Consider the following 16,644-nt stretch of genomic DNA (forward strand, 5'->3'; position numbering starts at 1 on the left):
GACTTGATAATTCTCACTTCGGTGCCTACTCGAATCACGGGTTCACACTCTGCAACTCTGGGCAATAGCTTGCTTAATCTCCACTATGGCCCCCTGTGGCGGGATGCCTGGCTTTCACCTTGGAGATGCCCAGTACGGGTTATCTCACAGTGAAAAGCCAGGACGGGTTCCCAATGCAAGTGCCGAGATGCCCAAGGGTAAGTCGAGCGCTATATAAGAACACACATACATACATACATAGTTTGAAGGCTGTAACCACATCTCTCTGCCCTACTCCATGACCGGCTGCCAGTTATGCAAGCCAGTTCCTAGACAACCCTGGAGTAATTTTTTACATATTAGATCACATCTTGGCTACCCAATAGGAAAAACTACAGAACCGTACAGAAAGTGGTTATACTGGTGCTGCCATAAGAGACAAAGGAAACATTGCACAAGTTCCCAACACTGGCCTCAAATCTTTATTTAGCTGGTCAATGAACGAAGAGACCCGAAACCAAAGTACACAACACTCCTCATGCCTTAGTACCCGGGAGCTTTTTGTGCCATCCATTGTGGCATTTACAAGCGGGACTTTGTTGTATAGTTCGCATCCATATAATGTTGGACCAGAGATGCATGGATTTTTTTGGTCCAAATAGCGGACCTGTGTAAAGTGAAACATGTTGCCATGGAACGTGAGGTTTCCCCCACATATGCCTGTTTGAAGGGGCATGTAATTAGATAGACTATGTTAGTAGATTTACAATTGGTAAGAGATTGGAGACTAACGCTCATTCCATTTACTAAGTACTTCTTAGTTTCTATGGCAAATTGACATGCCACACATGACATACATTTATAATTCCCTACCAGAATAGTAGGTCCACTCAGTGTGGTTTGTGTAGGTTCTTTCACTGTATTTGTCATACGTGAGCGTGTGATCAAGTCTCTTAGAAATTTGTTCCTACAGGGGTTTATGTATTTGCAAAGTTCTGTCCCTTGTTTTACCTGGTCAGCGGATCCTGATGGACTCACTGAGTTTGTTTCATGCTCAAACCTTTGCGACCCTAACATCATCTTCACATGAACCATACAACAAAGGATATTCAATTGCTTATCCTTGTGAAAATCCACACTAATGACCCTGCAGGCACAGAAATTCGAAAACACAGGGAGGTCTTTTGGATTTTTACTCTGGACACTTATAAAAGAGGCCTCAAAAGTGAGTGTGTGAATCAGTTGCAGTACATTTGCAATATGCATGTTTGCCTTTATAGCACATAGACATCTGGAAGTTCCACATTATCCATCCTTATGTAGACAAAAACAGACCTGTCCGCTATGCAGCATCAGCATGAGAGCAATAAAAATTTGGATATCGTTATTGCTCTGGCTTCAGTAGAGTTTTAGCTGCAGACTGTAGCACAATTTGCGTTACTTATTTAATGTATATTTTTTGTTATTTTTTTTATTCTATTACACTTCTTTTGGCTAAATCTTCACATGCCGCTACTCTATGCCACATGTTTTTTTAGTTAAATAGACGATAAGGTCAGGTCGAGCATCATATTGTCTACATTATTCTACCAAGGTGGCCCCACATTTGCTTTCCTAATTCACAGCGCATCCTAGCAGTGCGCATTACCGCTCAGGACCGCACATGCGCGCTGCACCTCCTTCGCAGGTCAAATCGGGCAGCATTTGGCACGCAAACTTTCCATATTCGTGATTGCTGATTGCACGGCAATCCAATGCCATGCTCAAATGCCTTACTACACTGAGACCGACGGAGGCTTCCTTTCGCTCGGATCATTCCGGGAGCACAGCATGAGCTCGGATGTGGGCCACTCCGTAACTAGTCAGCTGGTTCCGCACTATTTTGTCATCACGCTGTGCCCGGCTCCACTTATCCTTCTTACTTTCATCTTTTTAGGTAAGACATCCATTGTAGTGCAATCTATATTAGGACTAAGTAGTCAGAGGGCTTAAGTGTTGGGAGAAGGGTCCATTATCCGTTCAAGTGTTTTCCTCACATTATTTGAATAAGGTTGTCAGATCAGATTGCATCACGCATTGGCCAGAGGTACATACCACAGAGCTCTCGCCAATCTGTAACCTATCACATTATCCGTAAGGCGAGACATATGGTCACTCGACATAATGTACAATGTACAAATGCATAGACTTGTTTAAATAACTACATTTCGGTAGTCCGGCTATAATTGAAGGTAAGTAGCATTAAGAATACCAGCTATGCAACGGAAATGGAGGAGGAATAGCCATCGGCCACAAATCCTCTCTCAAGATTTCCACCCACTCAGATGACAACACCCTCAGCACTGCCGAACACCTACACTTCCGGATCCACACCGACCCCAACACCACCCTCAGAGGAATTCTTGTCTACAGACCCCCCGGACCCCGACCACAGTTCAGCAACTCCATCACTGACCTCATCAGCACCCACGCTCTTGCCTCCACAGACTACATCCTCTTCGGGGACCTGAACTTCCACCTCGAGAAAAACAACGACACCAACTCCACCACCCTGATTGACAACTTCACCAACCTCGGCCTCAGACAACTCGTCACCACATCCACCCATGCCGCCGGACACGCCCTTGACCCCATCTTCTCCGCTAGCTCCCACGTCTCCTTCGACCACGCCACCGAACTCCCTGGAACGACCACCGCTGCATCTATTTCACCTACAAAAAGCCCACCATGCAACACCGCACCCAACAGCTGCCCCGTCGCAACTGGAACAAAATCACTGCAGACCAGCTGGTCACCACCCTCTCTCGGAACCCACCCACCAACCCCATCGACCCGGACTCCGCTGCCCGCAACTTCAGACAATGGATCAACGACAGCGCCAACGCCCTCGCCCCGCTCAAGAAACCATCCAACAACCGCACGAGCAAGAAGACCAACTGGTTCACCAATGAGCTCCAAATCTCCAAGAGAACTGGCTATGTAGGAGAGTAGGGTCTGCAAACCTATGGTCACCCCCGATTTTTGCTTTTTGCTTCACTGGTTTACGACTTTCCCTGGCTGTGGGCCTGCAAATCAGACCCACAGCCTAGCTGTTCTCTCTCTAAATTAACAACCATGTACCTTAGGTGCATTTACCAATTGGTACTGGGCCACCTTATCAGTCCCTGTACAGTGTACTATAGGTACCCAGGGCATAGGTGTACCCAGGGCCTACCAGGGGCTGAAGCATGTATTATGCCACCCCTGACTGGCCATCTAAACAGACACAACTGGCTGCACGACAGCTGGGGCAAGGTGGTGTAATCACCCTTTGCTTTAGATATAGTTCCCTATATCTAAACCTAAAATGGACACATATATTCCTATCAGTCACTCCTATGGAAGGCCTTATCAATCCTGAAGGCAGAGTGCTTGGAATTATGTGAGATGGTGCTCTGGCATGAGCTGAGCCCGTTTGCAGCTTGCGGAACCAAGTCCTAATAGCTGTTCCATGATAACGCTATACCATATACTCTTAAGTGCATTATAATCCTGGCGGTTAAATGCTAACTTTGGTATAGCATTATCAAAACATGTCGAGTAAGGTGTCATACGAATTGGAATACTACCCCCTCGCCAATTCTGGCGACGGGGGTAGCATTCCACCCTTCTAGAGGGACACGACATGTATGTAACTGTGAACCCCAGTTAAAGTTAACTCGAGCCTCAGCATCACAAAATGGATGCTGCCACCACAGACACAAGTCTGACCTCCTGCTGCTGGGAGTCCTTCCAGCGAGGGAGGCTTGGACAAAGGGTTTCCTGCCTTGGGAGGTGCTAGCACCACCCCAGACAGGATTTTGTGTATTAGGTAGGACAGGGCTGAAAGGAATGAGACGTGCCTGGGGCACACAAGGTGTCCCTGTGCATACACCGGTCTAAACCAGTTCCTGGGGCACTCCAGCCCCAGAGCTGCCGCAAGACCGGACAAAGGAAAGGGGGTGTAATCACCCCCCTTCCTGGTCCCACCCAGAGGAGGGACCTAGTCGTAGTGCAGCCCCCTTTAGCTGAATAAAGGTAGGAGCTGGTCCCATTCCAAATTAGATTATCCTGATCAACTTTACAAGAAGAAACTCTGGACTTCGACGTTCTGCTCCACAGAAGACTGAAGAAATCTCCCTTGCGGGCAAGGAGTGTCCACCCTGCACAAGCAGGCACCATCAGCCTACAGCGGCTTCCCTTTGTCATCTTCCTGCAAGGATCCAGACTTCAGAGCCCGACGAGACCCACACTCCCAGACCTCTCCGACCTCTACCTACATCTGCAGCACTGCTTAGATCCGTGGGTGCGGCGAGACACGTGGGACCGGCCATCTTGAAAGAAGCAGCACTTCACTCCAGCACGACTTCAGAGGCATCCTAGTCCGAGTGCTTTGGGGACTGAGAAGCCCCGACCCCGAGCAGCTCCTGCATCGAAGATCAGCCCTCCAGCATCCACGAGATCTGCGTGGGGCCCTTCTGCCTGGTTGCTGCTCGACGAGTTGTCTGGTCACTTGCCGGCTGGCTAGTGACCTCCTAGACGACGAACTCCGACAACTTCACTGCTGGTCTGGTTGCTCCAGACTGGCCCTTGCTCCTTTCCATAAGAGGAGCACCCCGGACCCTCCTGGTCCACTCCAGACGCCGTTTCCACTCACCGCGTGGGTTGCCTTTGCCAAGGCCTGTTGAACCCAAATCCAGAGACGACACCGCCGACAGCGAGAGCCTGCGTGGGACAGCTTGTGCCTCCATCCTGGTCGTCGAAGACACCACCTGGTCCACGTGGCTGCAGAGACAAGTGCCCACCTTCACCTGATCGCGACGACAACATCTGGTTCCACTCCTGGTTCCACTCCAGTCACTGGCTAGTGACTTTGAACATTGTCCCCTCTGCTTTCAGGTTCTTCTCTTCACTGATCCACCCTTGGATCACACCGGACATCTTCCTCCTGACCCCCTGCAGCATCTTTTCTTACAGGCTCCATAGACTTCAACGCCGGAACCCGACACGACTTGGCACCTATGCACCCGCGGCCTGTGGGTCAGGTAACAAGAGCATTTGGGTGCTCAAGGGTAGCTTGTCTCTCCTAGTGTCCAGTTCCACAGTCGTTTTAGTCCTATCTAGTCAGGGACATCCGTACTCACCTTTTTCTTAAAACTGTACTGTCCATAGGCGGTTGTACGCATCTCGCGTGTGAGTTCACACTCTGCACAAGTGCTCCGTGGGCCTCCTATTACCCACCTCAAGTTAGTATAGCGTGGTCCCAGCGATCCTACAGCCTCTGGACAGCTCCATTCCTATTATTGACTTTCACATTCCACTTACTTAGTATATGGTTTGTTGTGCCCCTAGGGCACCATTGTAAATCGTGCAACTTAAACGTATTTTTCCTAAGAGTTTGTCATGTGCTTTTCCCTCTGACCTCATAAAGAGTTCAGAGGTGTATGTTAGTTAATAAATACTTGTTTATTTTCATAACAACCTGTGTGGTGTCCTTTCACTTGGTATTCAAGGGGTTATATGAGGTACAACAGCAAGCTTCACATGCCAAAAGAGTTTAAACTAAGACTGCTTTGTCCATGCTACCATTAGGATAGCTGGTCTATAAGGTTGACTTACAACCAATCACCATAAGGGTTGTTTGGACTGATACAAGGTGATCACTAGAACTAGTGAACATCATATATCAGGCCAACTTCTCACATTGGTGGCAGCGGTGGGATTTGAGCTTGCTGTTGTTTTTACCAAACATAATCTTGGGAATTGAGATATCATTGTGAAAGATCACATAAGGTACCATAGGTACATATAACACGCTTAGAAATACTCTGAGTTCTACTGAACCAGCTGTTGTAGTAGAAAGGGAGTAGCACACCCTGACTACAACTCTTAGCAAGGGATCAGTAGGTAAACCCATAGGGTGGGTAAGTGCACCACTTACACCTCACTAGAAAAGTATGTCTACCACAGGAGAGAACTCAGTGGCTCCCCTTGTGGCAATTGACCCTCCACAGGTCATGTCAAGATATGCAGCCCTTAGCTTCCAGGAGATGAGACAATTGTGTACCTCCAGGAAACTAAAACAGGGTTCTAACCCTACAATTAACTTCCTGATAGGTCTCTTAGAGACATATGATGCCAGAAGGGCTTTTAATCCAGGCCCATCTGACCCTACAGAGGAAGACATACCCCCACTAGAGGAGGACTCCAATTTCCCTGAAACTGATGAAGTGGAGGGAGATGGAGACTCATCTGATGGTGAGGTAAACCATGGTCAGGGAGGAGTCAGCAGACTTACCAGGGCCAACTTAAGCATACATGAGAATGGAGAAGGGGGACCCCCAGGCCCATCCTCAGGCAGGCTTAACCTTGGGAATAGACGAGTTAGGTCTCTCTCCAGATGCTCTAACAGATCTATTCACACCCATGTCTCTCAGGCATCTTCTCAGAGAGGAATGACATCCTCCCAGAGAAGGGAGCATGAAGCTAAGATGAGGGAAGTCAATCTGAGGATTGAGAGGGAAGAACTTGCTCTTGCCAAAGAAAGACTTGCCTTTGCCAGAGAGCAGAAATTGAGTGGGGCAGACCCCACTGGTGGCAGCATTATCCCTAGAGATAAAGACAGGAGTTTTGATACTAGACACCTGAGTAAAATAGTGCCCCCCTTTAAGCAAAGGGATGACATCCACAAATGGATGACTGCTTTGGAGAGGACCTGCACTGTCCAGTGCATCCCCCAAAGTCAGTGGGCAGCTATACTGTGGCTCTCCTTTGAAGGTAAAGGTAGAGATAAGCTCCTCACTACTAGAGCTGAGGATGCTAACAATTACCAAGTCCTGAAGAATACACTGATTGATGGGTTTGACTTAACAACTGAGCAGTACAGGTTGCTGTTCAGAGACACCCAGAAAATTCAGTCTCAGGATTGGGCTGACGTTGTTGATTGTGCCACTAAGGCTTTTGAAGGCTGGTTACTGGGAAGTGATTACACAGGATTGTATAATCTAATTATGAGAGAACACATCTTAAGTAATTGTCAGAATCAGTTGTTGCATCAGCACCTTATTGACTCAGATCTGACCTCTCCCCAAGAATTGGGAAAGAAGGCAGACAATTGGGTCAGGACAAGGGTCAAGCAGCAGAACCAGAACCAGGGTGGTGGCCAGAAGAAAGCAGACCAAAAGGGTAATGAGAATAAGCAAAATGACCAGAAGTCTTCAACAGGGCCCCAACAATCTAAGGAGGGTGGGTCCCAAAATTCCCAAAAGAAGAAGAATAATGGTCAGAAGAAACCATGGTGCCAATACTGTAAAATTAATACTCACTGGTTTAGTGAGTGCACCAAGAAAGGCCCAGCTCCTACCACTACTGCCCCTAAGGCACCTGCAACCCCTAGTTCAGTTAGTAGTGGTAGTGTTCCTCAAAAGGCTATAGTGGGGTTAACCTTGGTATCTGAGGCAGGCTCTGACCTAGTCAGAGTACCTACCCAGGCTGTTCTTGTTTGTACTGGGGACATGGATTTGACCCCTACAATAAGTCCCAGTACTCTGGGCAAGTGCAGGCAAACGCCTTTAATCAATGGAAAAATGGCTCAGGCCTACAGGGACACCTGTGCCAGTGTCACTATGGTGACACCAGCATTTGTGGACCCTGGACAGGTAACACTATGGTTCAGACTACCTAGTGACCAATGCTAGCAATGTCACTACCAACCATAGTATGGCACTTGTTATCTTCTCATGGGGAGGGGTAAATGGCCTCAAAAGGGTTGTTGTTAGTTCAGACCTCCCAGTAGACTGTCTTTTGGGCAATGATTTGGAATCCTCCTTATGGTCAGATGTGGAGTATAGGACTCATGTGGAAATGTGAGGTTTGTCAGCACATGTCCTTGCTGTGACTAGGTCACAGGCCAAAAAATGCCCAGCTGAACTAGTGCTGGATCCTGGAACAATGGACCAGACACTAACCAAGAGTAAGAACAGTAGGGTTAAGGCAGTGCCTTCCCCCTTGCCTCAAGGTGAGGATCAGCTCTCACAGGAGACTGACCCAAAGACCCCAGAAGGAACTGTCCTAGAAGAACTTGAGCCTGAACAGGTTGAGTTTCTTCGGACAGGGGGGCCTTCCAGGGCACACTTGAGACAGGCATAATTAGACTGTTCATCTCTTGAACCCCTCAGACAGCAGGCTGCTGCTGAGGCTGCAGGGAATGCCACAGGTGCCCATAAAGTGTACTGGGATGATGGACTCCTTTACTCTGAGGCAAGAGACCCCAAGCCTGGTGCTACCAGGAGGCTGGTCATCCCCTTGTCTCTGAGAGGTTTCCTTCTCACCTTGGCCCATGAAATTCCCCTTGCAGGTCACTTAGGCCAGAACAAGACTTGGGACAGGCTTGTCCCTCACTTTCACTGGCCTCATATGTCTGAAGACACCAAAGAGTTTTGTCGCTCATGTGTCACCTGCCAAGCCAGTGGCAAATCAGGTGGCACCACAAAGGCCCCCCTTATACCACTACCTGTGGTGGGGGTACCCTTTGAAAGAGTGGGGATTGACATTGTTGGACCAATGGACCCCCCAACAGCATCTGGGCACAGATTTATATTGGTGGTAGTGGATCATGCCACCAGGTATCCAGAAGCTATTCCCCTTAGGACCACTACAGCTCCTGTTGTCGCCAGGGCCCTACTTGGAGTTTTCTCCAGAGTGGGGTTTCCTAAGGAGGTTGTCTCTGACAGAGGTGCCAACTTCATGTCAGGATACTTGACTGCTATGTGGAAGTAGTGTGGAGTAAATTACAAATTTAACACACCCTATCATCCACAGTGCAATGGGCTTGTGGAGAGATTCAACAAGACCCTCAAAGGGATGATAAAAGGGTTACCAGAAACGCTTAGGTGACGATGGGACATCCTTTTACCCTGCCTTTTGTTTGCTTACAGAGAGGTCCAACAGAAGGGGGTTGGCTACAGCCCTTTTGAACTTCTATTTGGGCATCCTGTAAGAGGACCCCTGTGTCTTGTGAAGGAAGGATGGGAGTTACCTCTCAAAAAGCCTAAGCAAGACATAGTGGACTATGTACTTGGTCTCCGCTCCAGGATGGCAGAGTACATGGAAAAGGCATCTAAAAACCTTGAGGCCAGCCAAGAATTACAAAAAGCGTGTCATGACCAAAAGGCTGTCCTTACTGTTTACCAGCCTGGACAGAAGGTGTGGGTGTTGGAGCCAGTGGCCCCAGCAGCTCTCCAGGACAAATGGTCTGGACCCCATACTATAATTGAACAAAAGGGAGAGGTCACCTACCTGGTAGACCTTGGAACTCCCAGGAGCCCTCACAGCGTACTTCATGTGAACAGGCTCAAGGCATTTGTCAACAGGGAAGACATGGGCTTGCTCATGGCTACAGATGAAGGACAGGAGGAAGAGAGTGACCCTCTCCCAGACCTGCTCACTCAGAACCCTGATGATGGGTCAGTAGATGGTGTAGTCTTTTCTGACAGCCTCTCTGAACATCAACAAAAGGATTGCAAACAAGTTCTTCAGTCCTTTAGACTAATGTTCTCTCTGACACCCAGTCAGACAAACTGGTGCACCCATGAGGTGGACACTGGTGACAGTCTGCCTATAAAGAGTAAAATCTACAGGCAACCTGACCACGTCAGGGACTGCCTAAAACAAGAAGTACAAAAGATGTTGGAATTGGGAGTCATTGAACCCTCAGAGAGCCCTTGGGCTAGTCCTGTAGTTCTAGTGCCTAAACCTCACACCCAGGATGGTAAGAGAGAGAGATGAGGTTTTGTGTAGACTACAGGGGTCTCAATGCTGTCACTAAGACAGATGCCCATCCAATACCAAGAGCAGATGAACTCATAGATAAATTGGCTTCTGCCAAATTCTTGAGTACATTTGACCTGACAGCTGGTTATTGGCAAATCAGGTTAGCTGCGGATGCCAAGGCCAAAACAGCATTTTCTACCCCAGGAGGTCATTACCAGTTTGTGGTGATGCCCTTTGGTTTGAAAAATGCACCTGCCACTTTTCAAAGGTTGGTGAACCAAGTTCTCTCTGGGCTGGATGACTTCTGTGCAGCATATCTAGATGATATTGCTGTCTTTAGCTCCACCTGGGAGGATCACCTGATCCACCTGGGGAAAGTTTTGGAGGCCCTGCAAAAGGCAGGCCTCACTATCAAGGCTACTAAGGGCCAGATATTTATTTATTATTTATTTATTTAAGAAGCTTATAAAGTGCACAGCTACCCCCACGGGGGTGTCCCGGCGCTATAGATTACACACTAAAAGAGAAGAGATAAGCTGCTTTATGAGGTAGTGAACAGCCAAGTTTTGAGTTTGCGTCGAAACACAGGTTCCGACTAAATGAACCTAAGATCCAGTGGGAGGCTGTTCCAAAGTTTGGCAGTAACAACTCCAAACGTTCTGCCCCCACTCCTGGCACGACGAAATCTGGGTACCACCAGGAGACGTAGGCTGTTTGATCTCAACGATCTGACGGATAGAGATAGTTTGATAGGGCAGAGTCAAGTTGTATACTTGGGCCACCTTGTAGGTAGAGGCCAAGTTCAACCTTTGGAGAGCAAGATACAGGGCATAAAGGACTGGGCTCCTCCAACCACCCAGACACAGGTCAGAGCTTTCTTGGGCCTGTCTGGTTACTATAGGAAATGTGTCAGAAATTATGGAACCATTGAGACTCCACTTAATGACCTGACAAGTAAGAAAATGCCAAAGAAAGTTTAGTGGACAGTTAGCTGTCAGAAGGCATTTGATGACCTAAAGCAGGCCATATGCACTGCACCGATTCTCAAGAGTCCAGACTACTCCAAACCTTTCATTGTCCAAACAGATGCTTCTGAGTTGGGTGTGGGAGCTGTTCTATCTCAACTGAATATTGATGGTCATGACCAGCCCATTGCTCTAATAAGTAGAAGGCTGACCCCTAGAGGAAAACGTTGGTCAGCTATTGAGAGGGAGGCCTTTGCTGTGGTTTGGGCCCTGAAGAAGCTGAGGCCATACTTGTTTGGCACTCACTTCAAGATTCAGACCAACCATAAGCCCCTGTTATGGCTAAATCAAATGAAGGGTGAAAACCCCAAACTTCTTAGGTGGTCCATTTCCCTACAGGGGATGGACTTTACAGTGGAGCACATACCAGGGACTGACCATGGCAATGCAGATGGTCTCTCCAGGTACTTCCACTTAGAAAAAGAAGACTCACCTGGTCAAGGTTAGTTTAATGTCCCTAAGTTTGGGGGGGGTTATGTAGGAAAGTAGGGCCTGCAATCTTATGGCCAACCCCGATTTTTGCTTTTTGCTTCACTGGTTTACGACTTTCCCTGGCTGTGGGCCTGCTAATCAGACCCACAGCCTAGCTGTTCTCTATCTAAATTAACGACCATGTACCTTAGGTGCATTTACCAATTGGTACTGGGCCACCTTATCAGTCCCTGTACAGTGTACTATAGGTACCCAGGGCATAGGTGTACCCAGGGCCTACCAGGGGCTGAAGCATGTATTATGCCACCCCTGACTGGCCACCTAAACAGACACAACTGGCTGCACGACAGCTGGGGCAAGGTGGTGTAATCACCCTTTGCATTAGATAAAGTTCCCTATATCTAAATCTAAAATGGACACATATATTCCTATCAGTCACTCCTATGGAAGGCCTTATCAATCATGAAGGCAGAGGGCTTGAAATTATGTGAGATGGTGCTCTGGCATGAGCTGAGCCCGTTTGCAGCTTGCGGAACCAAGTCCTAATAGCTGTTCCATGATAACGCTATGCCATATACTCTTAAGTGCATTATAATCCTCGCGGTTAAATGCTAACTTTGGTATAGCATTATCAAAACATGTCGAGTAAGGTGTCATACGAATTGGAATACTACCCCCTTGCCAATTCTGGCGACGGGGGTAGCATTCCACCCTTCTAGAGGGACATGACATGTATGTAACTGTGAACCCCAGTTAAAGTTAACTCGAGCCTCAGCATCACAAAATGGATGCTGCCACCACAGACACAAGTCTGACCTCCTGCTGCTGGAAGTCCTTCCAGCGAGGGAGGCTTGGACAAAGGGTTTCCTGCCTTGGCAGGTGCTAGCAACACCCCAGACAGGATTTTGTGTATTGGGTAGGACAGGGCTGAAAGGAATGAGATTTGCCTGGGGCTCACAAGATGTCCCTGTGCATACACCGGTCTAAACCAGTTCCTGGGGCACTCCAGACCCAGAGCTGGTGCAAGACTGGACAAAGGAAAGGGGGTGTAACCACCCCCCTTCCTGGTCCCACCCAGAGGAGGGACCTAGTCGTAGTGCAGCCCCCTTTAGCCGAATAAAGGTAGGAGCTGGTCTCATTCCAAATTAGATTATCCTGATCAACTTTACAAGAAGAAACTCTGGACTTCGACGTTCTGCTCCACAGAAGACTGAAGAAATATCCTTTGTGGGCAAGGAGTGTCCACCCTGCACAAGCAGGCACCATCAGCGTACAGCGGCTTCCCTTTGTCGTCTTCCTGCAAGGATCCAGACTTCAGAGCCCGACGAGACCCGGACTCCCAGACCTCTCCGACCTCTACCTACATCTGCAGCACAGCTGAGATCCGTGGGTGCGACAAGACACGTGGGACCGGCAATCTTGAAAGAAGCAGCACTTCGCTCCAGCACGACTTCAGAGGCATCCTCGTCCGAGTGCTTTAGGGACTGAGAAGCCCCGACCCCGAGCAGCTCCTGCATAGAAGATCAGCCCTCCAGCATCCACGAGATCTGCGTGGGGCCCTTATGCCTGGTTGCTGCTCGACGCGTTGTCTGGTCACTTGCCGGCTGGCTAGTGACCTCCTAGATGATGAACTCCGACAACTTCACTGCTGGTCTGGTTGCTCCAGACTTGCCCTTGCTCCCTTCCAAAAGAGGAGTACCCCGGACCCTCCTGGTCCACTCCAGACGCCGTTTCCACTCACCGCGTGGGTTGCCTTTGCCAAGGCCTGTTGAACCCGAATCCAGAGACGACACTGCCGACAGCAAGAGCCTGCGTGGGATAGCTCGTGCCTCCATCCTGGTTGTCAAAGACACCACCTGGTCCACGTGGCTGCAGAGACAAGCATCCACCTTCACCTGATCGCGACTACGACATCTGGTTCCACTCCTAGTTCCACTCCAGTCACTGGCTAGTGACTTTGAACATTGTCCCCTCTGCTTTCAGGTTCTTCTCTTCACTGATCCACCCTTGGATCACACCGGACATCTTCCTCCTGACCGCCTGCAGCATCTTTTCTTCCAGGCTCCATAGACTTCAACGCCGAAACCAGACACGACATGGCACCTATGCACCCGCGGCCTGTGGGTGAGGTAACACGAGCATTTCAGTGCTCAAGGATAGCTTGACTCTCCTCGTGTCCAGTTCCACAGTCGTTTTAGTCCTATCTAGTCAGGGACGTCCGTACTCACCTTTTTCTTAAAACTGTACTGTCCATAGACGGTTGTACGCATCTCGCGTGTGAGTTCACACTCTGCACACGCGCTCCGTGGGCCTCCTATTACCTACCTCAAGTTAGTATAGCGTGGTCCCAGCGATCCTACAGCCTCTGGACAGCTCCATTCCTATTATTGACTTTCACATTCCACTTACTTAGTATATGGTTTGTCGTGCCCCTAGGGCACCATTGTAAATCGTGCAACTTAAACGTATTTTTCCTAAGAGTTTGTCATGTGCTTAGCCCTCTGAGCTCATAAAGAGTTCAGAGGTGTATGTTAGTTAATAAATACTTGTTTATTTTCATAACAACCTGTGTGGTGTCCTTTCACTTGGTATTCAAGGGGTTATATGTGGTAAAACAGCTGGCTTCAGATGCCAAAAGAGTTTAGCCTAAGACTGCTTTGTCAATGCTACCATTAGGATAGCTGGTCTATAAGGTTGACTTACAACCAATCACCATAAGGGTTGTTTGGACTGATACAAGGTGATCACTAGAACTAGTAAACATCATATATCAGGCCAACTTCTCACAGGCTACACAAACAAACACCGGACAGCCACAAAGCCCACAAAGACACCACCCACAGACATCACCACCTCATCAGATTAGCCAAGAGATCTTCCTTCATAAAACGCCTGGACAACAACGCACACAATAGCAAAGAGCTCTTCAGCATCATGAAGGAACTCGCCAACCCCAGCGCTAACACCAACGACATACCTCCCTCACAAGAACTGTGCAACTAGCTGGCCACCTTCTTCCACCGCAAGATCGCTGACATCCACGACAGCTTCAACACCACGACCGCCGCAACAACGCCAGACTCCATCAACCCTTCAAACACCTCCCGCACCAACCGTCTGACCTCCTGGGCCAACATCAACGACGATGAAACACTCAAGATCATGAACTCCATCCACTCAGGATCTCCTTCAGACCCCTGCCCGCACCACATACTCAACAAAGCAGAAGCAGCCATCGCACACCAACTACGGAAAGTAATCAACATCTCCCTTGAGACAGCCACATTCCCGGAAAGCTGGAAGCACGCAGAGATCAACGCCCTTCTCAAGAAACTCAAGGCCGACCCCAAGGACCTCAAGAAATTCCGGCCCATCTCCCTGCTCCCGTTCCCGGTGAAGGTCATAGAGAAAGTCGTCAACACACAACTGACCCGCTACCTCGAGGACAACAACATCCTAGACTCATCCTAGTCTGGGTTCCGAAGAAACCACAACACCGAGACAGCCCTCATCGCCGCCACAGACGACTTCAGAATCCAAATAGACAACGGTGAAACATCAGCTCTCATTCTCCTGGACCTGTCAGCCGCCTTCGACATGGTCTGCCACCGCACACTAAAGACACGCCTCCAAGAAGCAGGAATCCAAGAGAAGGCCCTGAACTGGACCACCTCCTTCCTCTCTGGCAGAACCTATAGCGTCCACCTCCCCCCTTCTGTTCCAAAGCCACAGACATCATCTGCGATGTTCCCCAGGGCTCATCCCTCAGCCCGACACTGTTCAACGTGGCCCCGTCACCCACGTCGCCCGCCAGCACCATCACAACATCATATCATACGCTGACGACACCCAGCTGATCCTCTCCCTCACCAAAGACCCACACGCCACCAAAATCAACCTCCACGAGGGAATGAAGGCCGTCGCCGAATGGATGAAGAACAGCTGACTGAAGCTGAACTCAGACAAAATGGAGGTCCTCATCCTCGGATCCACCCCCTCAGCCTGGGACGACTCCTGGCGCCCAAACGCGCTGGGAACAGCACGGACACCCAATGACCACGCACGCAACCTGGGAATCATCTCCGACTCCTCCCTCTCCATGTCAAAGCAGGTCAACACCATCTCCTCCTCCTGCTACAACACCTTTCGCATGCTCCACAGAATCTACAAGTGGATCCCCACAGAAACAAGAAAAATGGTAACCCAGGCCCTTGTCAGTAGCAGGCTGGACTATGGCAATGCACTCTACACAGGTATTCCCGCCCCACACCTACGACTACTGCAACGCATTCAAAACGCATCCGCCCGACTGATCCTCAATGTCCCTTGCCACAGCCACATCACCCCCCAACTGAAAGACCTACACTGGCTACCCGTCAAAAAGAGGATCACCTTCAAGCTACTCACCCACGCGCAGAAAACCCTCCACAACACCGGACCAAGCCCTCCACAACACCAGACCAGCCTACCTCAATGGCCGACTTAGCTTCTACACCCCCATCCGACAACTCCGCTCCGCCAGCCTCGCCCTCGCCGCTGTCCCCTGCATCCAACGTACAACCACCGGCGTCAGATCCTTCTCCTTCCTCGCCGCCAAGACCTGGAACACCCTCCCCACCCATCTATGACTGACCCAGGACCTGCTCACCTTCAGAAGACTTCTCAAGACCTGGCTCTTCGAGCAGTAGCAGCAACCCCCTCCCCCCCACAGCGCCTTGAGACCCTCAAGGGTAAGTAGTGCTCTTTATAAGTACTATGATTGATTGATTGATGCAGTAAGGAATGTTTAGTTAATCATTACTTCAGGAACTCCGCTGCTTTAAGAGAGCCTACCCCATCAAACCCAATCAACTAAATGTGTGAGGGTATGTTTTTTCTCCTTTTCATATAACCTGTCTGACAAAAACCATATGTCGCACAGTAATAACCATGGTCTCTGCGGGCTTATTCCATCTAGTTAATGCACGAGATCTTGCCCTGTAGTTACGGCTATTAGCTGACACCATCAGCGAGCAATCACAGTACAAATGACTGTATGAGCTTTGTATAAGGAAAACATTTGTCTTCCATTCAGGGACACCTGCTCATTAGACACCGCAAGAAAAGGGGCTGTGTGTTTAAGCACATAAATGCATGGGTGCATCATCACATCTTTGGATCACCCCGTGACTCTCTGTATTTCTATTAGTATTTCTGATTGATTCGTTTTGTATCTCTTTTCTTCATCACTTTAGTTCACTTTCTTGTCAATTATATATATATATTTTGCTTCCATTTTTCTCTTGAACTTCTTTCCTGTGACATTGTAATATTTGTAAATAAGTATATATATGGTCTATTGTATTTCATATGTATATATTGTATATTCAGTAGGACTGTCAACATGTAACCCCTATAGAAATGCCCCTATCCCTCCGAA

This window comes from Lissotriton vulgaris, chromosome 2_2 (genome assembly GCF_964263255.1).
Source record: "Lissotriton vulgaris chromosome 2_2, aLisVul1.2, whole genome shotgun sequence".
Lineage (NCBI taxonomy): Eukaryota > Metazoa > Chordata > Amphibia > Caudata > Salamandridae > Lissotriton > Lissotriton vulgaris.